Source organism: Mustela erminea, chromosome 3 (genome assembly GCF_009829155.1).
Source record: "Mustela erminea isolate mMusErm1 chromosome 3, mMusErm1.Pri, whole genome shotgun sequence".
Taxonomy (NCBI): Eukaryota; Metazoa; Chordata; class Mammalia; order Carnivora; family Mustelidae; genus Mustela; species Mustela erminea.
Genome location: NC_045616.1, coordinates 8847158 through 8872071, shown reverse-complemented (window position 1 = coordinate 8872071; position 24914 = coordinate 8847158). Strand labels below are relative to the sequence as shown.

Here is a 24914-nt window from a genome sequence, read left to right as displayed (position 1 = left end):
CCAACTGGTCCTGGACTTTTCTTTGTTTGGAGATTTTTTTATAACTGCTTCAGTCTCCTTATTGGTTATGGGTCTGTTCAGGTTTTTTATTTCTTCCTGGTTCAGTTGTGGCAGTTTACATTTCTCTAGAAATGTATCCATTTCTTCCAGATTGTCAAATTTATTGGCGTAGAGTTGCTCATAGTATATTCTTATAATTGTTTGTATTTCTTTGGTGTTGGTTGTGATCTCTCCTTTTTCATTCATGATTTTATTTATTTGGGTCCTTTCTCTTTTCTTTTGAATAAGTCTGGCCAGGGGTTGTCAATCTCATTAATTCTTTCAAAGAATCAGCTCCTAGTTTCGTTGATTTGTTCTATTTTTTTTTTTTTAGTTTGTATTTCATTGATTTCTGCTCTGATCTTTATGATTTCTCTTTTTGTGCTGGGTTTATGCTTTCTTTGCTGTTCTTTCTTTGTTGTTCTTTCTCCAGCTCCTTTAGATGTAGGGTTAGGTTTTGTATTTGATACCTTTCTTGTTTCTTGAGAAAGAATATTTTCCTCTCAGGACTGCCTTTGCTGTATCCCACAGATTTTGAACCATTGTGTTTTCATTATCATTTGTTTCCATGATTTTTTTTCAATTCTTCTTTAATTTCCTGGTTGACCCATTCATTCTTTAGAAGGATGCTCTTCAGTCTCCATGTATTTGGGTTCTTTCCAAATTTCCTCTTGTGATTGAGTTCTAGCTTCTGAGCATTGTGGTCTGAAAATGTGCAGGTAATGGTCCCAATCTTTTGATACTGGTTGAGACCTGATTTGTGACCCAAGATTTGACCTATTCTGGCGAATGTTCCATGTGTACTGGAGAAGAATGTATATTCTGTTGCTTTGGGATGGAATATTCTGAATATATCTGTGATGTCCATCTGGTCCAGTGTGTCATTTAAGGCCTTTATTTCCTTGTTGATCTTTTGCTTGGATGATCTGTCCATTTCAGTGAGGGGAGTGTTCAAATCTCCTACTATTATTGTATTATTGTCAATGTATTTCTTTGATTTTGGTATTAATTGGTTTAATATAGTTGGCTGCTTCCATGTTAGGGACATAGATATTTAAAATTGTTAGGTCTTCTTGTTGGACAGACCCTTTGAGTATGATATAGTGTCCTTCCTCATCTCTTATTATAGCTCTCGGCTTAAAATCTAACTGATCTGATATAAGGATTGCCACCCCAGCTTTCTTCTGATGTCCATTAGCATGGTAAATTGTTTTCCACCCCCTCACTTTAAATCTGGAGGTGTTTTCGTGTCTAAAATGAGTTTCTTGTAGGCAGCATATTGATGGGTTTTGTTTTTTTATCCATTCTAATAACCTGTTTCTTTTTATTGGGACATTTAGCCCATTATCATTCAAGGTAACTATTGAGAGATAGTGCCATTGTATTGCCTGTAAGGTGACTGTTACTGTATATTGTCTCTGTTTCTTTCTGATCTACTACTTTTAGGGTCTCTCTTTGCTTTGAGGACCACTTTCAATATTTCCTGTAGAGCTGGTTTGGTGTTTGCAAATTCTTTCAGTTTTTGTTTGTCCTGGAAGCTTTTTATCTCTCCTTCTATTTTCAATGGTAGCCTAGCTGGATAGCGTATTCTTGGCTGCATGTTTTTTCTCATTCAGTGCTCTGAATATATCATGCCAGTTCTTTCTGGCCTGCCGAATCTCTGTGGATAGGTCCACTACCAATCTAATGTTTTTACCATTGTATGTTACAGACTTCTTTTCCCGAGCTGCTTTCAGGATTTTCTCTTTGTCGCTAAGACTTGTAAATTTTACTATCAGGTGACGAGGTGTGGACCTATTCTTATTGATTTTGAAGGGCGTCCTTAGCATCTCCTGGATTTTTATATTTGTTCCCTTTTCCATATTAGGAACATTCTCTACAATAGTTCTCTACAATATACCTTCTGCTCCCTTCTCTCTTCTTCTTCTGGAATCCCAATTATTCTAATGTTGTGTCATCTTATGGTGTCACTTATGTCTTGAATTCTCTCCTCGTTGTCCATTATTTGTTTGTCTCTCTTTTGCTCAGCTTCTTTATTCTCTGTCATTTGGTCTTCTATGTCACTAATTCTTTCTTCTGCCTCATTTATCCTAGCAGTAAGAGCCTCCATTTTTTATTGCACCTCATGGATAGCTGTTTTGAGTTTTTCTGCCTTGTCATTTTGTCCAGATAAGATTTGCTTTCTCCTCCTCTGGAATTCCGATGTTCTCCTTGGTGAGTGAAGTTGGTCTTGGCTGTAGCACAGGCTCTGTAGCACAGCTGGGCGTTCTGCCATCTGGTGAGGCTCCCAGCCCCTCATAGGAGCCGGACCCCAGGCATTCTCAGGTGCGCTGGTGGCTCAGGGACCAAGACCTGGTTTTCTGTCGCACTCTCTCTGTCTCAGTGCCAGGGGAGGCTGTCCTGGGTCCGGGAACTTAAGCCCCTGTCCCTTGCTGCCCAGATTCCCACAATTTCCATCCCCCACCCCCGCAATCCTTTGCTCTTTTGGAGGGATTTCAACCAGTCTCCAAGTTAATGCTGGTCCCCAGGTTCAGGGAACTCTCATATTAAGGGTATTACTTTCCAACCGGTAGCCTCTGGTGGCTCCCTCTCCCTTTTGTTTATCTTCCAATATCAGTCCGAAGTTACCACCCAACTTTACCTGCCTACTGGCGTCTTCTGCCCCTGTAGAGATCCAGATGTTTATAATTCTGATCTCAGGCTGATTTCATGGGTGATCAGAGTTCTTTGGTAGGTAATCAGCTCACTTTAGGGTACAGGTTGAAATGGTGCCTCCTCCTACTTTCCCGCCATCTTGTCCTACTCCCTAAGTTTATTCTTGATAACTTTTTTTTTTTTTGGTGCAGTTGTAAAAAGATTGTTTTCTTAATTTCTCTTTCTGCTACTCTATCATTGGTGTGTAGAAATACAAGACATTTCTATATTATCTTTATATCCTGTGACTTTGCTGAATTAATTTATCACTTCTATTAGTTTTTTGATGAATTTTTATTATTATGTTTAATAAACCAGCATATAGTACATCATTGATTTTGAAGTAGCCCTCACTGATTCATTAGCTGCATATAACACCCAGTGTACATCATCATATCATACCTATCACCCAGTTACCACATCCCACACACCCCTCCATTCTGTAACCCAGTTTGATTCTTGGAGTCTAGACACGCTCATGGTGTGTCTCCCTCTCTGATTTCTTCCCATCTAGTTTTCCCTCCCTTCCCCTGTGGTCCTCCCCACTATTCCTTATGCTCATATATGACTGAAATTATGATAATTGTCTTTCTCTGCTTGACTTATTTCACTTAGCATAATACCTTCCAGTTCTATCCATGTCGATGTAAATGGTAGGTATCCATCCTTTCTGATGCCTGAGTAGTATTCCTTTGTATATATGAAACACATATATGTTTATTCACTCATCTGTTGAAGGGCATCTAAGCTCCTTCCGCAATTTGGCTCTCATGAGCATTGCTACTATGTACATTGGGATGCAGGTATGCCTTTCTTTTCACTATGGCTGTATTTTTAGGGTGAATACCTTGTAGTGCTATTTCTGGGTCATTAGATAGCTCTATTTTCAACTTTTTGAGAAACTTTCTATACTGTTTTTCAGAGTAGCTGTACCACTTGCATTTTCACTAACAGTGTAAGAGGTTTCCCTTTCTCCACATCCTCATCATTTATTTCCAGACTTGTTAATTTTTGCCATTCTAAGTGGTGTAAGGTAATATCTCATTGTGGGTTTGGTTTATATTTCCCTGATGTCTAGTTATGTTGAACATTTTTTCATGTGTCTTTTATCCATTTGTATGTTTTTGGTGGATTCTTTAGGGTTTTCTATATATAGCATCATGTCATCTGCACATAGTGAATATTTTGCTTTTTCCTTATTGGTTTGGATGTCTTTTATTTTTGTTGTTGTCTAATTGTTGTATCTAGAACTTCCACCAGTACATTGAATAAGAATGATAAGATGGGAAATTCTTGTCTTTTTCTGGACCTTAAGGGAAATTTTCTCAGTTTTTCTCCATTGAATGTGATGTTAGTTATAGGGTTTTCATATAAGGCCTTTATTGTGTTGAATTATGTTCCCTCTAAGCATACTATGTTGAGAATTTTTATCATTCAATGACTGTTGTACTTGGTCTAATATTTTGTCCTGGATTTATTTAAATGATAATTTTAAAAAATACTTTCTGTTATTGATATGATGTGTCATCTTAAATTATTATTATTATTTTAAAGATTTTATTTATTTATTTGACAGACAGAGATCACAAGTAGGCAGAGAGGCAGATAGAGAGAGAAGGAGGAAGCAGGCTCCCTGCCAAGCAGAGAGCTTGATGAGGGGCTCGATCCCATGACCCCAAGATCATGACCCAAGTTGAAGGTACTAAGCCTTTCTCACTGAGCCACTCAAGTGCCCCATATTAAATTATTTGAAATTATTAAACACACTTGCATCCAGGGAATGGATGTCACTTTATCCTGGAGAATATTTTTTTTATGTATTGTTGGTTTGGTTTGCTAATATTTAACTGTGGATTTTTATATATCTCTTCATCAGGAAAATTAAAGTGTAGGTCTCCTTTTTTGTGGTGTCTTTGTCTGGTTTTGGTATCAGGGTAATGCTGATCTCATAGAATGGTTTAAAAAGATTTTTTTCCCTTCTCTACTTTTTGGAATAATTTGAAAACAATAGGTGTTAACTCCTCTATGAATGCTTGGTAAAATTCTCCTGAGAAACTCTATGGTCCTGGACTTCCATTTGTTGGGAATTTTTGTTTTATTTTGTTTCTGATTTAATTTTATTGGTGATAATTGGTCTGTTCAAATTTTCTGTTTCTTCCTGCTTTAGTTTTGGTAGTTCATTTTTTGGGGAATTATCCATTTATTCTAAGTTGGCCAATTTGTTGGCAAATTCAAACATTCTTTTAGAATTGCTTGTATTTCAGGGATGTTGGTTGTTATGTTTCTTCTATCCTTTCTGATTTTGTTTATTTAAGTCCTGGTTAAAGTTTTATCAATTTTGTTTATCTTTCCATGGAACCCGCCCCTGGTTTTGTTGATCTGTTCTATTGTTCCTCATATTTTCTATACCATTTATTTCTGGAAATACTCTATTATTTCCTTCGTCTCCTGGTTCTGGTTTGGTTGGCTCTTCTTTCTCTAGCTCCTTTAGGTGTGAGATTATTTGTGTGTTTCTTGCTTCTTGAGTTAGGCCTGTTTGTAGGAAAATTCTCTCTCTTTTCTAAAGATTTTATTTATTTATTTGACGGAGAGAGATCACAAGTAGGCAAGCAGAGAGAGAGAGGGAAATGGGCTCCCTTCTGAGCAGAGAGCTCTATGTGGGGCTCGATCCCAGGACCCTCAGATCATGACCTGAGCTGAAGGCAGAGGCCCAACCCACTGAACCACCGAGGTGCCCTGTAGAATGCCCTCTTAAAAGTGCTTTTGTTTACATCACGAAGTGTTGGGACTTTCTTTATTTTTCACTTTCATTTGCTTCTGTGTAATATTTTTTTTTAATTTCTTCTTTGATTTGTTGGTTGTTTAGTAATATGTCACTTAATTGCCACATTTGTCATACTTTCAGAATTTTTCTCATAAATGATTCATAGTGTCATAACTTTCTGTATAGAGAAGATGCATGGTATGATTTTGATCTTTTTAAATTTGTTGAGGGCTGATTTGTGACCCATATATGATCTATTCTGGAGAATGTTCCATGTGCTCTTGAAAAGAATGTGCATTCTTATGCTTTAGGATAGAATGTTTTGAATATACCTTTTAAATCTATCTGATCTTGTGTGTCATTCAAAGTCACTATTTCCTTGTTGATTCTCTATTTGGGCGCTCTGTCCATTTGTGTATGTGGGTTGTTAAATTCCCTTACTATAAGTGCATTACTATCAATTAGTTGCTTTATGTCTGTTTTTAACTATCTGATTTTATTTTTTAATATTTTTCATTTCTTTAAGATTTTAATTTATTATTATTTATTTATTTATTTGTTTGTTTATTTATTTATTTATTTATTTATTTTTACCATAGAGAGCATGAGCAGGGGAGAAGCATGCAGAGGGAGAACCAGATACATTGTTCAGGAAGCAATCCAATTCAGGACTTAATCCCAGGGCCCTGGGATCACCATCTGAGCCAAAAGCAGATGCTTAACAGACTGAGCCACACAGACTTCCAGTTACAGTTTTATGTATTTGGGTGATTCTATATTGAGTGCATAAAAATTTACAATTGTAATATGTTTTTGTTGGATCATTGTCTTTATTAATATACAGTGTTTCTCTTTGTTTCTTTTTACAATCTTGGTTTTAAATGTTTGTCTAACATAAATATTGCTCCTTTGGCTTTCCTTTGACCTGTATTTGTATAATAAATCTTTCTCCATCCCCTCACTTCTCACTCTCAATCTGCTGGTGTCTTTATGTCTGAAATAAGCATATAGATGAGTCTTGATTTCTTGTTGGTTTTTTAAAAATATATATTCTGTCATCCTATGTCTTTTGATTGTAATGTTTAGTCCATTTACATTCAAAATAATTTTTATATGTGTGTATTTATTACCATTTTGCTATTTGTTTTGTGGCTGTTTTTGTGATTTTTCTCTGATCTTTTCTTTTCTTACTCTATTTCCTGATTTTCAGGACTTATTTAGAGATGTACCTGGATTTATTTCTCCTCTGTGCATATCTATTACTGTTTTGGATTTGTGGTTACCATTTGGTTTGTATATACCATCATCTGTGTATAGCAGTCTATATTAAGTTGATGGTTGCTTAAGTTTGAAACTACTTACTTCTGTCTAACTCTTTTTCACATTTTAGATATATGTTGCCATATTTTACATCTTTTTATTTTGTGAACCCCTTGACTGATGCTTATAGAAATATTTATATTGCTTTTGTGTTTCTTACTTTTCATATTATTTCTTTTTTTAAAGGATTTTATTTATTTATTTATTTGACAGAGATCCCAAGTAGGCAGAGAGGCAGGCAGAGAGAGAGGAAGAAGCAGGCTCCCTGCTGAGCAGAGAGCCTGATGCAGGGCTCGATCCCAGGAATCTGGGATCATGACCTGAGCCGAAGGCAGAGGCTTTAGCCCACTGAGCCACCCTGGTGCCCCTTCATATTATTTCTTGATGACTTCCCTTTCTATACAGAGTCCTTATAACATTTCTTCTAGGACTAGTTTAGTGGTGATCAACTCTTACTTTTTGTTTGTCTGAGAAATGCTCTATTTCTCCTTCTATTCTGAATGATAACCTTGTTCAATGGAGTATTTTTGTCTGCAGATTTTTCCCTGTCATCACTTTCATTATGCCATGCCATTCTCTTCTGGCCTACAATGCTTCTGTTGGAAAAATCTTCTCATAGCCTTACAGGGCTTTTATGTAACTTCTTTCTTTTCTCTTGCTGCTTTTAATTTTTTTTTCTCTTTTTCACTACTTTTTTTTTAGATTTATTTATTTGTCAGTCAGAGATCACAAGTAGGCAGAGAAGCAGGCAGAGAGAGAGGAGAATGTAGGTTCCCCACTGAGCAAAAAGCCCGATGCGGGGGCTCAATCCTAGGACCCTGGGATCACGACCTGAGCTGAAGGCAGAGACTTTAACCCACTGAGCCACCCAGGGGTCACTTTTCCACTACATTTTACGATATTAATTAGGTGTCTTGGTGTGAATCAACTTGGGTCAATTTTTTGGGGTGCTTCTCTATGTCTTTTGGATCTGTGTCATCTGGATATGTTTCTTTGCACAAATTTGGGAAGTTTGCATCTATTATTTCTTCAAATGAATTTTCTGTACTCTTTTCTCTCCTCTTCTTTTTCTTATTCTCCTTCTGGGGTTCCCATAATGTAAACGTTATTACACTTGATCCAGTCAATGAGTTCCCTAAGTCTATTCTCATTTTGCATAATTTTCTCTCACATGTTAAAGTTGATTTCTTAATGCCCTCTACTTTTTCTTTCTCAAATCCAGTGAGTGCCCTTATAATTATTACTTTATAGTCTTTGTGAGGTATATTACTTTTATCTGTTTCACTCAGGTCTGTTACTATGATTTCACCCTGTTGTTTCTACTTTTCCCTCATTTTGTCTAGCTTTTTGTGTCCATTTTTGGGAGTTATGGAAGTCAGCTATGTCTCCTGCTCTTGAAGGTACTGGGAAAAATGCACACTTTTTACAAAGTGACTCTGGTTCTCTTTCACAAAGGATGTGTAGTCACTTTGGAGATGAGGGCTGCCGCTACACAAAGTTCATTCTGATGGGCCCACAGTGCTCACAAAGTATGCATTGTGGTTCCCTTCCATAGGGAACATGAAGTTTCTGCAGAAATTAGGGCTGGTTGGGCCTATTTCACAAGGTGCCCATACATGGGGCTATGGTGCCCTCACCACTTATGTGCTGGTCCTCTTCCACAAAGGGCTTACAGATGCTGTAAGTGCCACAGTGGCTGTTACTGTTCAGCAAACCCTGGATGGGTACTGCAGGTTTAATTAGGTGCACTCATTTTCTCTGAGTGTTGATCAAAGAAAAGGACCAAATTCTCTCAAATCACTTGGGTTGGGAGACATTGTTTTGCAAGATTTTCACAGGTCTTTTGGGGTAGGGAACCCACAGTGCCAGGAATAAGGCAAGTATAACCATAAAAGGCAGATATAGCGAATGGCAGAAGGGCAGGACTTGGTGTAAGAAAAATTATTTAGTGAATGCCATTACAGCACTTTTTTTTGTAGGTAGCCCTATGTTTATGATGAAGGACAATGGACAGAAATGGCTGCTGCCAGCTCTTATGTTCCTGAAGGGGTCTCCCTGTGATCCTTGACTCTCTGGGACACACTCTAAATCTGAATCTGAAACGAGTAAATAACTCTCCTTCCCATATATGCCAGGTGTTTTTCAAAATCTACTTCTATCCTCTTTCCATTGGCTGTTTTTTGTGCTGTCTTTGTAAGGGTAGAAACTCAGCTTCCTAAAGCCCCCTGGATTTTGGAAGAAAGCCAAGTACATCGGTACTTAAAATTCCAGCCTTTAAGCCATGCTGGTTGTCAGAATTCAAGAAATTTGGAACTCCTTGATTTCAAAGCCAAATATTATGGAATTCATGTTGGATCCCTGATGTGATAGTACATTTTTCCTCCCTTCTCCATGCCCCTGGAATCTCTATGTCAGTTGGTCAGGACCATTTTAACTCTCCACCATATGTCCACCTTTTCTACCATCTTTAATGTGCCCTCTTCTCTACCTTTAGCTGTGGATTTCATTCTGCTACTAATCAGATCCTTTTCTGAGTTATTTACACCTTAAGTGTTATCTAGTTGTGTCTGTGGGAGAAGGCAAGTTTATGTTCCTCCTACTCTGTCATATTCACAGTGTCCTTGATTTGATATTTTATAAGTGACCCCTAGGTTGTAAATTGTGTTTTCCTGAATTAAGACATAAATGAAAAGGTACTTTGCAATTGATAGATAACCCCTCTAAATATATTTGTTCTGAGTTTGCCTTTATCTTTTTATGTATTTATTTTTAATTTTGTCATTTTATTATTGTTGAGAAAGTGGTAGTTTATTATGAAGAGACTCTTGTAGTCTGGATTTTGCTGGATGCATATCCATGATGTCGTCTTCCTCTAAACCCTGTAATTACCATTAATTTATTGTTATATATAAACATTTGATGATTTCATTTTTTGGAAAGATTATATATATATATATATATATATATATATATATATATATATGGTTCTTTCTATTTTGAAATTTTTAGCAAACTCTAAAAATCGTTGCCTAGATTTATGCAGTCATTAGAATATGCAAAGTGATGTTATTGACATTGTATCTTTCTTCTTCATTTCTGAGCTGAAATCTTTCTTGAATACAACCAACTCACCATACATAATCCAATCATTTGGCAACCTTCTTTTCCTGATATACAGATTATATAGGAAGTGAAAAATACTATTTTTTCCTTTGATAGTTTTAATGAGTTTGTTCCCTAAAATCTTCCAATGTTCACCAAAACATTTTGGGATAATTTTAAACTCATTAATTTAAACATACCTGCTGTGTTAAATACATGAAATCACTATCATATTAGCACACAAAAGTCCAGTCCTTGTCAATAGAAGGACATAACTGCTTGACTAGATTCATTTGCCATGACCCTATTTAGTCACGTTCATGTTTTCTGGTGTGACCACAAATTCACAGATTGTTATACACAAATTCTACTCCTTTCCTGTAGCTTATCATTACTCTAAAAATTTGTGATTCTTTTTATAAGAAATAGTTTTTAGATACCACAGTCACAGGGAGGGTAGTGTTCATTGTTATTGTTTAAAATTAGGAGTTTATATGGATGATTTGATGCATTTTATCTTGAAATCACATAAGTTAACTGAAAACACATAAAAACTTTTTGAAATTCTTTGCATTTAGGTTGTATCACATGACATAAACACAGCCAAGTTACTTTGTTTTAAACTCATTTGGATCAATTATAATACAAGACATTTGACTATAATAAAAATTCCAAAATGCTATAAACTTTTAGAGATGTTTGTAACATTTCTAGTTCAAAGTCAACACACACACACTGTCCTTAAAATGAAGAAGTTGCACTTAAAAATATTTATTTATGTATTTTACAGAGAAAAAGAGCATGCATGAGTGGGGGTAAGCACAGAGGAAGAGGAAGAATGCTTAAGCAGACTCTCTGCTGAGCCTCATGCAGGTCTCCATTCCAGAATGCTCAGATCATGACCAAAATCAAGAGTAGGAGGCTTAACTGACTTAGACATCCAGACAACCATAGAGTTTGCATTTATTTTTTTTTTTTATTTTAAGTGTTTCAAGATTTATTGTATATGCACCACATGCAGTGCTCCACATGCCTTCCTTAATAACCACCACCAGGATCACCTAACCCTCTTCTCCCCATCCCAAACCCTCACTATGTTTCTCAGAGTCCACAGTATCTCATGGTTCATCTCCCCCTCCAAATTCAGCCAATTCACTTTTCCTTTTCTTCTCCTAGTGTCTTCTGTGTTATTCCATATTCTCCACAAGTAAGTGAAACCATATGATAACTGATGTTGCATTTTTTAAATTTATTTTTTATTTATATTCAGCATAACAGTATTCATTGTTTTTGGACCACACCCAGGGCTCCATGCAATCCGTGCCCTCTCTAATATCCACCACCTGGTTCCCCCAACCTCCCACCCCCACACCACTTAAAACGCCTCAGATTGTTTTTCAGAGTCCATAGTTTCTCATGGTTCACCTCCCCTTCCAATTTCCCCCAACTCTCTTCTCCTAACTCCCCATGTCCACCATGCTATTTGTTATGCTCCACAAATAAGTAAAACCATATGATAATTGGCTCCCTCTGCTTGATTTATTTCACTCCAGTCCTGTCCATGTTGCTACAAAGTTGGGTATTCATCCTTTCTGATGGAGGCATAATTCTCCATAGTGTATATGGACCACATCTTCCTTATCCATTCATCCATTGAAGGGCATCTTGGTTCTTTCCACAGTTTGGCAAACATGGCCATTGCTGCTGTAAACATTGGGGTACATTACATCTGTATCTTTGGGGTAAATACCCAGGAGTGCAATTAGAGGGTCATAGGAAAGTTCTATTTTTAATTTCTTGAGGAATCTCCACACTGTTCTCCAAAGAGGCTGCACCAACTTGTATTCCCACCAACAGTGGAAGAGGGTTCCCCTTTCTCCATATCCCCTCCAACACATGTTGTTTCCTGTCTTGTTAATTTTGGCCATTCTAACTGGTGTAAGGTGATATGTCAATGTGGTTTTAATTTCGATCTCCCTGAGGGCTAGTGATGAACCTTTTTCATGTGTCTGATAGCCATTTGTATGTCTTCATAGGAGAAGTGTCTGTCCATATCTTCTGCCCATTTTTTTTATATGATTGTTTTGTGTGTGTTGAGTTTGAGGAGTTCTTTATAGATCCTGGATATCAAGCTTTTGTCTGTACTGTCATTTGCAAATATCTTCTACCATTCCATGGGCTGCCTCTTTGTTTTCTTAACTGTTTCCTTTGTGTGCAGAAGCTTTTGATTTTGATGAAGTCCCAGAAGTTTATTTGGGCTTTTGTTTCCTTTGCCTTCGGAGAAATATCTTGAAAGAAGTTGCTGTGGCTGATATCGAAGAGGTTACTGCCTATGTTCTCCTCTAGGATTCTGATGGATTCCTGTCTCACATTGAGGTCTTTTATCCATTTTGAGTTTATCATTGTGTATGGTGTAAGAGAATAGTGGGGTTTCATTCTTCTGCATATAGCTGTCCAGTTTTCCCAGCACCATTTATTGAAGAGATTGTCTTTTTTCCACTGTATATTTTTTCCTGTTTTGTCGAAGATTAATTGATCATAGGGTTGAGGGTCCATATCTGGGCTCTCTACTCTGTTCCACTGGTCTATGTGTCTGTTTTTATGCCAGTACCATGCTGTCTTGGTGTTCACAGCTTTGTAATAGAGCTTGAAATCAGGTAATGTGATGGCCCCAATTTTATTATTGTTTTTCAACATTTCCTTAGCGATTCGGGGTCTCTTCTGATTCCATACAAATTTTTGGAATATGTGCTCCAGCTATTTGAGAAATACCGGTGGAATTTTGATCGGAATGGCATTAAAAGTATAGATTGCTCTAGGCAGTACAGACATTTTAACAATATTTATTCTTCCGATCCAAGAGTATGGAATGGTCTTCCATCTTTCTGTGTCTTCTTCAATTTCTTTCATGAGTGTTCTGTAGTTCCTTGAGTACAGATACTCTACCTCCTTGGTTAGGTTTATTCCCAGGTATCTTATGGTTCTTGGAGCTCTAGTAAAAGGAATTGATTCTCTAATTTCCCTTTCTGTATTTTCATTATTAATGTATAAGAAAGCCACTGATTTCTGTACATTGACTTTGTATCCTGCCACGTTACTGAATTGCTGCATGAGTTCTAGTAGTTGGGGGTGGAGTCTTTTGGGTTTTCCATATAAAGAATCATGTCATCTGTGAAGAGAGAGAATTTGATTTCTTCACTGCCAATTTGTATGCCTTATATTTCTCTTTGCTGTCTGATGACCTTGCTAGGACTTCTAATACTATGTAGAACAAGAGTGGTGAGAGTGGCCATCCTTGTCTTGTTCCTGATCTCAACGGGAAGGTTGCAAGCCTTTTCCCATTGAGGATGGTATTTGTTGTGGGTCTTTCATAGGTAGATTTTATGAAGTTCAGGAATGTTCCCTCTATCCCTATACCTTGAAGCATTTTAATCAGGAACGGATGCTGGATTTTGTCAAATGCTTTTTCTGCATCAATTGAGAGGACCATGTGGTTCTCTCTTTTCTTATTAATTTGTTGTATCACATTGATTGATTTGCGAATGTTGAACCATCCTTGTAGCCCAGGAATGAATCCCACCTGGTAATGGTGGATACTCTTTTTAATGTGCTGTTGGATCCTGTTTGCTGGTATCTTGTTGAGAATCTTAGCATCCATATACATCAGTGACATTGGTCTGAAATTCTTTTTTCTGGTAGGGTCTTTGCCTGGTTTGGGGATCAGGGTAATGCTGGCTTCATAGAAAGAGTCTGGAAGTTTTCCTTCGGCTTCAATTTTTTGAAACAGCTTCAGGAGAATAGGTGTTATTTCTTCTTGAAAGTTTGGTCAAATTCCCCAGGGAATCCATCAGGTCCTGAGCTCTGTTTTTTGGGGAGGTTTTTGATCACTTCTTCAATCTCGTTACTAGATACCAGTCTATTCAGGTTGTCAATTTCTTCCTAGTTCAATTTTGGGAGTGTATAGTTTACCAGATATGCATCCATTTCATCTAGGTTGCTTAGCTTATTGGCATGTAACTGTTGATAATAACTTCTTATGATTGTTTCTACTTGCTTGGGGTTAGTTTTGGTCTCTCCCTTTTCATTCATAATTTTATGAATTTGGGCTTTCTCTCTTTTCTTTTGGATTTGTGTGGCCAATGGTTTATCAATCTTCTTGATTCTTTCAAAAAACAGCTTCTAGTTTCATTGATACGTTCTACTATATCTCTGGTTTCTACCTCATTGATCTCAGCTCTAATCTCGATGATTTCCCTTCTTATGTGTGGAGTTGGTTTGATTTGTTGTTGATTCTCCAGTTCTTTAAGGTGTAGAGACAGCTGCTGTGTTCTGGATTTTTCAGTTTTTTTGAGGCAGGCTTGGATGGCTATGTATTTCCCCTCAGGAGCACCTTTGCTGTATCCCATAGGCTTTGGACAAGGTGTCTTCATTCTCATTGGTTTCCATGAATTGTTTCAGTTCTTCTTTGATCTCCTGGTTGATCCAAGCATTCTTAAGCAAGGTGATCTTTAGCTTCCAGGTGTCTGAGTTTCTTCGGAACTTTTCCTTGGATTATGCTCCAGTTTTAAAACACTGTGATCTGAGAATATGCAGGGAATAATCTCAGTCTTTTGGTATCAGTTGAGTCCTGATTTGTGACCCAGTGTGTGGTCTATTCTTGAGAAGGTTCCATGTGCACTTGAGAAGAATGTGTATTCTGTTGTTTTAGGGTGGGATGTTCTTTATATATCTATAAGGTCCATTTGGTCCAATGTGTCATTCAATGCTTTTGTTTCTTTATTGATTTTCTGCTTTGATTATCTATTTCTGAGAGAGGCATGTTAAGATCTCCTACTATTACTGTATTCATAGAGATATGACTCTTTATCTTGATTAACAGTTTTCTTCTGTAATTGGCTGCTCCCATATTGGGGGCATAGATATTTACAGTTGTTAGATCTTGGAGGATTGTCCCTTTAAGGATGATGTAGTGTCCTTCTGTATCTCTGACTATAGTCTTTAGTTTAAAATATAATTTATCTGATATGAGAATCACTACCCCAGCCTTCTGTTGAGGCCCATTGGCATGAAAGATGCTTCTCCATGCCTTCACTTTCAGTCTGGGTGTATCTTTAAGTTCAAAATGGTTCTCTTGTGGACAACATATGGATGGGTCCTGTCATTTTATCCAATGTGCAACCTTGTGCCGTTTTATGGGCACATTTAGGCCATTCACATTGAGAGTGATTATTGATTGATTCGTTTTTATTGACATCATGTTACCTTTGAAGTCGTTCTTTCTGTAGATTGTCTCTATATGTCTGTTCAATGCTATTCTTAGGATTTTTCCTCTTTTATAGAACCCCTCTTAATATTTCCTGCAGTGTCGGCCTGGTCGTGCCATAGTCTTTTAAGCTTTGCCGGTCTTGGAACTCTTTATCTCTCAATCCATTTTGAATGTCAGTCTTGCTGGATAAAGTATTCTTGGCTGCATGTTCTTCTCATTCAGTGCCCTGAATATATCTTGCCACCCTTTCTGGCTTGCCAGGTCTCCGTGGACAGGTCTGACATTTTTCTGATGGGCTTTCCTCTGTAAGTAAGTAGCCTGTTTGTTCTAGCAGCTTTGAAGAGATTATACCTACAATTATGATTCCTCAATTTGACTATCAGGTGTCGTGATGATTTTCTGGAATCCATAATCTTGGGTGGAGACCGTTCGGCCTCTAGTACATGAACGCTGGTTCCCTTTGCGAGATTGGGAAAATTTTCATGAAGACCTTGTTCCACTATATCTTCTAGACTTCTTTCTTTCTCCTCCCCTTCAGGGATTCCAATTATTTTGATGTTTGATCGTTTCATGGCATTATTTATTTCCCTGATTCTGTTTTCGTGGTTTCTAAGCTGTTTGTCCCAGGCTTCCTCTTGATCCTTTCTCTCTGTCTGTTTGTCCTCCAGATCATTAATTCAATTCTGTCTCTTATACCCTAGCTTTGAGAGAATTTAGTTTAGACTGGAACTCGTTGAGAGCATTGTGAAGCTCATCCCTGTTAGCTTTTAGCTCTGCACTAACATTGTGAACATCATCTCTGGTAGCTTTCACCTCGGCCCTAATCAATTCCATTTGGTCACCCATGGCTTTCTCCAACCTAGCTATTGCCTGGATAATTGTTAGCCTGAATTCTCTTTCCTACATATTGTCTATGTTGATAGCCATTAGCTCTGTTGCAGAAGGTATATCCTCTGTATTTTTCTTCTGTTGGGCATTCCTCCTCCTAGTCATTTTGGTGGGAGATGACTGAACAGATGTAGCTGGATGTATTGACCGTGGTGCAGTCAGGGTGCACCCTGGAACACTCCGATCAATCAGGATTCCCCACCCAAATGAGAGAAAAAAGAAAATAAAATTTAAAAAAGAGAGAGAGAGAGAGAGAGAGGAAAGAAAGGGAAGATGAAAGCGAAGGTTCAGTCCAAATGGGCCTCAAGGTAAGATTTATGAGGTATACAAACAAAAAGAGACAAACAAAAAGACTGATAAAAGTATATAACAAGAGAAAGATATATATATATATATATATATATATATATATATATATATATATATGCAAATACAGGGAGAACCTCGTTGAAATGAACCCCAAGTGTAAGATTTATATACTATCAGGCAAACACAAAAACGCAGAAACAATGGTGGAAGAAAAAGATTGGAGAGTGGTTATATATTCTCAGTGTAGGCGAGGGAGGTTGTTTTGATTCTTCCTGGATATGTTGATATCTTTGTTAAAGGACTCAACTTTCCTAGGATAAAGGGGGATTAATTTTTTTTTTTACCTATAGGTGTAGTATTGTTTGGGGAAAGGGGATTACTTTGAAGTTTAAGTCTATATCAATATTAGAAAACAAATTAAAAAAGTAATAAACTAGACTAAACTAAACTAAAAATTTAAAAAAAAAATTCAAAAATTAGAAATGCAAAAGAGAAACCAGGTGTATGCATCAAAAAGTTCAGGTTAGAATGTTATTATGGAATTTGATGTACTGGACAGCTCTCTGTGATGGTAAATGGATTAAAAAATTATCTATATAAAAAAAGTGCCAGAATAGTGGGAACAAATTAAAAATAAAAGTTGTCCTATGAAGTAGTTGTGGTGGTTCTCTTGTAGTCTTTTTTTTTTTTTTCTTTCCTGGTTTGTTTTCTGAGGGAGGGGCCTGCCACGTGGGTTTTCAGTCAATGATGTTCCCTGAGTTAAGTTCTCCAATCCCCCTCAAGGGGGTGGGCTCTGAGGAAATCGGTTTTTTCAGGCTTTTGTTCTCTGGAGGTTTTTATGTTTGTTCAACTTTTTTTTTTTTTTTCTCCCCCCACTCGCCTTGACTGCCTTTGATGGTTTTTGTAGGTTTAGAGGAAAGCAAACTGCACCCTGACCTCCCTCTCAGATTGAAGCCTCAGTCTCTTCCTCTGTGGGTGTTGCAGAGCCCATATAAATTTCCCCTTGGCCGCTGGCAGAGCAGGTTCCTAGTCACGGTCCCTGGGGATGCAGGTTCTTCTGCTTATACCCAAAACCATGGCAGCGGTGGCTGTCTGGGAGCTCCAGACTGCCAGAGAGGTTCCAAGCAGCATTCGCACACTGAGATTTTCCCTTTGGCCCGGGCTGGGAGTGCCTGGTCTTTCTGTGTCTAAGAGCTCCCGGCTTGTGGCACCTTTTTCAGGGGAGGCTGTGGGTTGCATGCGCCTCTCAGGCTCTGAGAACGGGGCTCAGTTCCAAAAGCACCAGGCTGGGCCTTCGTGCACCTCTCTTGGGGGAGTGTTTGGGGTGTGCGTCTTAGGCTCTGAAACAATGGCGCGTATCAAAGTGTTCTGGCTGGGCCTTTGTACCTCTCTCAGGGGAGGATGAGGACCACGCACATCTCAGGCTCTGTAGCAGGGCTCGCGCGTTCTACCATCCGGCGTGGCTTCCATCCCCTCACAGGAGCCAGAACCCGCACAATCTCAGGCACGCTGGCAGCTCAGGGACCAAGACCTGGTTTCTCCACTGCACTCTCTATGGCTCAGTGCCAGGGGAGTCTGTCCTGGGACTGGGGACTTAAGCCCCTGTCCCTAGCCGCCCGGACTCCCACAATTTCCCCCCTGCGATCCTTTGCACTTTTGGAGTGCTTTCAAGCAGTCTCCAAGTTAATGCTGGTCCCCAGATGCCGGACACTCTAGCTCGTATTAGGGGTATTACTTTCTAAGTGGTCTCCTCTGGTGGCTCCGTCACCCTTTCGTTTATCTTCCAATATCAGTCCACCTTTCCTACTCCACTTTATCTGCCCACTGGTGTGTTCTGCCCCTGTAGAGATCCAGATGTGTATAATTCTGATCTCAGGCTGATTTCATGGGTGATCAGAGTTCTTTGGTACGTAATCAGCTCACTTTAGGGTACAGGTTTAAAAGGCACCTCCTCCTACTTTCCCGCTATCTTGTCCCCCCTGAGGTTGCATTTTTTAAGACAAATGTGAAATTAACTTATTTTTGAAAAAAAAAAAAAAGCTAGTGATGCGTTTTTCAATATTAGGACTCAATGTTTGGAAATATGCCTACCATTATGAGATTTTGTGGGATAAAATTATGTAAGCACGTGATCTCTAAAATCTCATTGTATGTATAGTTACAACTAGGAATAATTCTCTAACCTGTTTTTAAATTGTCAAAAGAAGTAGTCCAAAACTGTTGATTACCCATTTTAAATAAAACAAGCCTATAGCCCTTTCAGACTTGTTTGTAAGAACGAATTTCAACAGCATGTTGGTATATTTGTAGAAATACATTGAAAAGTATCATGGTTTTGTAAGCACCACAATTAATGTATTTGTCCCATTTTGGAATGAATTATGTTGTGAGATGTCATTTTTAGCTCTGATAGTCAATGAATGTAAATATTACAGTATAATAAACTAGAAAAGGCAGATCCAGTGAATGGCAACAAGGCAGGGATTGGTGTAAGAAATAATCACAGCAGAGCCAGGTCTTCTATTCACTAATTTTGAAATATTAAATAATATGTCAAAAACAAGGAGGTTCATTTACCTATATTGCTCTTATAAAAAAATAATGATTTAGTTTTATTATGTATAATTGTGATCAAAATGTGTACATCATTAATAAGTTAATTATATTAAGGCCTATTAAAATGTTACTCACTTTTCCTTGAACTTGCAGTTTTATTAATATTTAAATAATTTACATTATACAATATATAAATATAAAATAAATATTAAGGGTAGTAAATATTTTAAAGACATAATTTTAAAGCCAAACCTTATAACTGTGCCAAATGGCATTTTGCAGCTGGTATTACTGTTGTCTTGGTATTCTACCTTTCTCAATGAAATGTTACACTACCATTAATTTTGTGATCCTAAATCTGTGCATATGACATATTTCTTGGTACATACTACTGGTAATTAGAATAATATGAATACCTCCTTCCCTTTTCTATGTATATTAACTATAAATTTTTTCAGGGTTGCCAAATGCCTGATCTCCAAATTTGCTCCTCTAGTCAGTGCTTACAGTTTGAGGTGTTGCAGTGATATAGATATGGCCAGTGTGATGTAAGTGCATGGATATTGAGTGATTCTTATTTTACAAAATGATGAGATACAATGTGCATATCTTATAAGATTATTTATTAATTATACCTCAATAAAGCTGAAATAAGAGAAAGATTCCAATTCTTTTTTATACCTCCAACTTTAGCTTTCATTCTGCCTGGGCCATGATTCAGAAGCCTAGGGAAAATTAGGTATAGAAGGAAAACAAACACACACACACACACACACACACACACACGCACAACCCAAAAAACAACAACAAAAACCAACTTGAAGGATACCCATTTTTTGATGGTACCCTTGTGAGGTCATTAACTTTGCACACCAGACTTGTGTTGCATGGGGCATAAATCTATTTACTGCTTCAAAACGACAGAAGTAGTATTCTGTATTATCTGTAGCTAAACATTAGAAAATTAACAAGGGTTTGTCTACATTTGTGTTCAGTGGACTAGGATATTTGTCCAACTAAATTTAAAAATAATCCACTTGAGGTCCAAACTCACAATTCCTGTCTCATAAAAAGAATGTTCTAAGGCAAGTAGCCCAAATCATTGCTGAATATTCGTTATACACTATATCAAGTACTACATACAATGAAAGGGAAATCCATTTTATACCATAGTTCTCCCCATCCCACCTTCACATATCAGTATATAAATGACACAGAATACTGAAACCACTCATCTCTTATTTTTAAAATTTAAAATAATCCTCAGTAGGCTTATAATTTAAGATGGATGTTTGTAATGTTAAGAGGTACACGATGCTGTTCAAGAAATATGGAGAATATACAATTTCAACTTTATACAGTATTTACTCTCTTTTGGATAACAAACATGTAAGCACTCTGGATTTTTAGCTACACAGAGTTCATTATCTTCTATGTTGAATGAGTTGTACATGCCAGTATAATGGGTTAGTTAGCAGTCATGCAAGATAGTCCAAAATATACATATTACAAAATGCAATGCACAATATAATGATAAACAAGAATAATATGGAACAGTGAAACAAATTCTGAGAGGTGGGAGTCCAGAATTAGTTTCCTTTGAAATTTTTCCACTTAAAATAAAAATTGAGAATGAAAATACATTTGAGTGTTTCAAATGATTGTTCAACTTTTTTCAAAACTTGATTATACAAGTTGGTGCAGGCCCTTTGGAAAATACGGTTTCCCTTGGAAATCCTTGGAGATTCCTTAAGAAAGTAAAACTAGAGATTCCTATGACCCCACAATTGCACTACTGGGCATTTACCCCAAAGTTACTATTTAGTGAAAAGAAGGGCCATCTATACCCCAATGTTCATAGCAGCAATGGCCACAGTTCCCAAACTGGAAAGAACCAAGATGCCCTTCAACGGATGAATGGATGAAGATGTGGTCCATATACACTATGGAGTATTATGGCTCCATCAGAAAGGATGAATACCCAACTTTTGTATCAACATGGACAGGACTGAAAGAGATTATGCTGAGTGAAATAAATCAAGCACAGATAGTCAATTATCATATGGTTTCACTTATTTGTGGAGCATAAGGAATCACACGGAGGACATGGGGAGATGTAGAGGAGAAGGGAGTTGGGGGAAATTGGAAGGGGAGGTGAACCATGACAGACTGTGGACTCTGAGCAACTAACTGAGGGTTTTGAAGGGGAGGAGGGTGGGAGGTTTGGTGAGCCTGATGGTGGGTATTATGGAGGGCATGTATTGCATGGAGCACTGGGTGTGGTGCATAAACAATGAATTCTGGAACACTGAAAAATAAATTAAAAATAAATAAAAATTTGGGGCACCTGTGTGGCTCAGTGGGTTAAAGCCTCTGCCTTTGGCTCTGGTCATGATCCCAGGGGCCAGGGATCAAGCCCCACATTGGGCTCTCTGCTCAGCAGGTAGCCTGCTTCCCGCTCTTTCTATGCCTGCCTCTCTGCCTACTTGTGATCTCTCTGTCTCTCTGTGTCAAAAAAATAAAATCTTTATTTTTTTTAAGAAATGAGAATTGAAAAAAAAGCTTCTGACTAATGTCTGCTCAGCTTGTCTGGGTGAGCAGATAGACCATGAAGTTTTTCTGATCATCATTATCAAAACACACACACATACACACACACACACACACACACACACACACACACACACAACATCAACATCAGAAAGTCACTATGATAGAGCAAGATAGAACCAAGTCCTCTCCATTGACATATCTCAGCATGGAAAAAATATGAATGCAATCCAAAACTCACAAATAATAGGCATGTACTTCTCCTAGTTAATATGATCTATTGCTACTTATTTACCTATCACAGCTTAACAATTTTTATTCTATATGCCTCCTAAACAAATTTCTCTCATTTTCTGATCCAATCTAGGGAAAATCATCCTTGTGTGATTTTTTTTATCAAGTACCCCCAAAACTCCCAAATAAATTATTTCTAGCTTCCTCTTCGATGTCCTGTTGCATCATGCAATAAATCCAGCTTGTTCACCTACACATTCACACAGTATAGTCTTCAGCTATAAGGCACTAGAGGTATCTTCTTTTTCTTGTCTGTTATGTATTTATTTAGAATTCCTCATCACAGGCTATGTAAAACATGCCAACAATAATATATAGTTATTGTTTTCATTAAGTAAATTCTAAGTTAGGCAATGAAGACATGAAGTAGATTGTTTCAAGAAGATTAGTATGACAAAATACCTGTGTTTTAAAAATGTTACAGTGAAACACTAATTATAACTGATTTCAAGGGAAAATTGTACTATATGCATCACAAAATGTCACAAAGTAATGCAATATATTTTCTTACCTTTCTTACTTATTATTTATTTATTTATTATATTTTTAATCTTCTTATCACAGAATGAAAGACATGATTTGATTCACATACTTATTAATTTTATAATATTATAAAATTATATATATTATAAAATAATATTTCTTTCTGAATAGATATATAGCATATATATGTTAATATATTTAATGCTTACATGTGCTTACATGAAAATGCTTATGTATATGCATCTATAAGAAGGAGAAAAATGAACATATTTTTAGAAAGATGTTAGGATATATATCATGATATATATTTATGGGAGATGGTATGTATATTACATTATAGATATTGTTAAAATTAAAATTATAAAATTGTGGAGACACTGATAAAGATGGGAATAGAATAAGAATGAGAGAAAAACTTTGCATTTACTGTGATTAATAGTGAAAGTTTTCATTAAAGAAAGTATTTTAGAAATATGTAAAGTAGTAAGTGTAAATAAGTAGTGTATTGGTAAGAAAGTAAGTGCATTTTAGAAATCAGGAGCTAAGACAGTGATCCATAATGGAATGAAACATTGTTACTCTTAAGAAGGAATAGGGAAATCTGGAAGGAAATGTCTATAAATGATCAGTAAAATATGAGATGTTCTAGGAGATGATTATGGAGTACAGAGCTGACATTCTCTTTTGAAACTACTAAAGTTTCAGAAATGTAAAAACTTTCTGAATCCCTGTCTGCATCTCCTTGTTTTGGAAACTATACACAATTGGGTTTAATGTTGGGGTCACAAGAGTATAGAGTGCAGATATCACCTTGTCTTTTTCAAATGAGTAGCTGGAAGCAGGGTGGATATAGGTGTAGGTTACAGGGGAGTAGTAAAGGGACACCACTATAAGATAGGATGAGCATGTTGAAAAAGCCTTCCTCTTCCCTTCTGCTGTGATCATGCGGAAAATGGCAGCAATATAAAATCATAGGAGATGCAGATGAGTGTGAAGTCACCTATGGCCAGGGTAATATCAGCAACATATACCATAATCTCATTGATTCTAACGGAGCTGCAGGACAAAGACAGCAGTGCGGGTATCTCACAGAAGAAGTGGTCAATGGTGTTTGGCCCACAGAATGTCAGCCTCAGGATGAGACCAGTGTGTACCAGAAATTGGTTACTGCAATCACCATGGTAATGCTCAGCAAGGTCACACACATATGGTGGTTCATAATAGTTCTGTAGTGAAGAGGGAAACAGATGGCAACATAGCGGTCATAGGCCATTGTGGTGAAGAGAACCATCTCATCTCCTAGGGACCACGTGAGGAAGAAGAGCTGGGACATGCAACTTTCACTGATTACTGATTATAATGTATCATCCATTTGTCTATAACACCAAGTTGTATCCCAAGATAATATCTTCAAGGAGTAGAAAATTTAAGTAATAAGAGATACTGGGAATGTCTTACAAAGACAAAAAGATATTCAAAACATGGATGGACATTGTTATAAAAGCAATTATATATACCTGGACAATGAAAAATTCTTTTCCCCAAAAAAGTGAACATAGTGGCTGGAAATGGATTCAAAGACCAAGTCAAAACAAAGGTCATAAAAGTTCATTTAACCCTCTACACTGTGAGGGAGAAGAAGTTTGTAAATAAACTATGGGATGACATTTGATCCTTTGTTTGTTTATATTTAAACATTATTTTATTTTTTCAGTGTTCCAAGATTCATTGCTTATGTATCACACCCAGTGCTCCATGCAATAAGTATCCTCCTTGGGGGGAAAAGATGGTGGGGAAGTAGGAGGAGGTGCCTTTTCAACCTGTACCCTAAAGTGAGATGATTAGCTACCAAAGAACTCTGATCACCCATGAAATCAGCCTGAGATCAGAATTATACACGTCTGGATCTCTACAGGGGCAGAAGATGCCAGTGGGCAGGTAAAGCAGTGTGGGAACAGTGGACTGATATTGGAAGATAAACAAAAGAAGGTGGGAGCCACCAGAGGCGACCGGTTGGAAAGTAATACCCCAATCCAAGAGTGCCCTGCGTCTGGGGACCAGCATTAACTTGAAGACTGGTTGAAAGCACTCAAAAAGAGCAGAGGATCGCAGGGGGAAATTGTGGGAATTGGGGCGGCTAGGGACAGGGTCTTAAGTCCCCGGTCCCAGGACAGCCTCCCCTGGTGCTGAGCCAGAGAGAGTTCAGCAGAGAAACCAGGTCTGGGTCCCTAAGCCACCAGCATGCCCGAGAATGCGTGGGTTCTGGGTCCTGTGAGGGGATAGGAGCCATGCCCAGCGGCAGAACGCCCAAGCCCTGCTACAAAGCCTGAGATACGGGCGTCCATCATCCTCTCCTAAGAGAGTTACAAAGGTCCAGCTGGCACTCTTTGACCCATGCCATTGTTTCAGAGTCTAAGATGCATGCCCCAATCTCTCCCCTGACAGAGGTGCGCAAAAGCCCAGCCTGGTGCTTTCGGACCTGCGCCCTGTTCTCAGTGCCTGAGATGCATGGGCGACCCATAGCCTCCCCTGAAAGAGGTGCACGCAAGCCAGGCACTCCTAGACGCAGAAAGACCAGGCATTCCCAGCTCAGGCCAGCTGGAAAATCTCAGTGTGTGATCACTGCTTGGAACTTCTCTGGCATTCTGG

At 37.9% G+C, this 24914-nt stretch overlaps 1 pseudogene; it reads right to left on the bottom strand.

Moving 5' to 3' along the window:
- Positions 1-22958: 22958 nt before the first annotated feature.
- On the bottom strand, positions 22959-24666 carry LOC116585798 (annotated as a pseudogene).
- Positions 24667-24914: the final 248 nt, after the last annotated feature.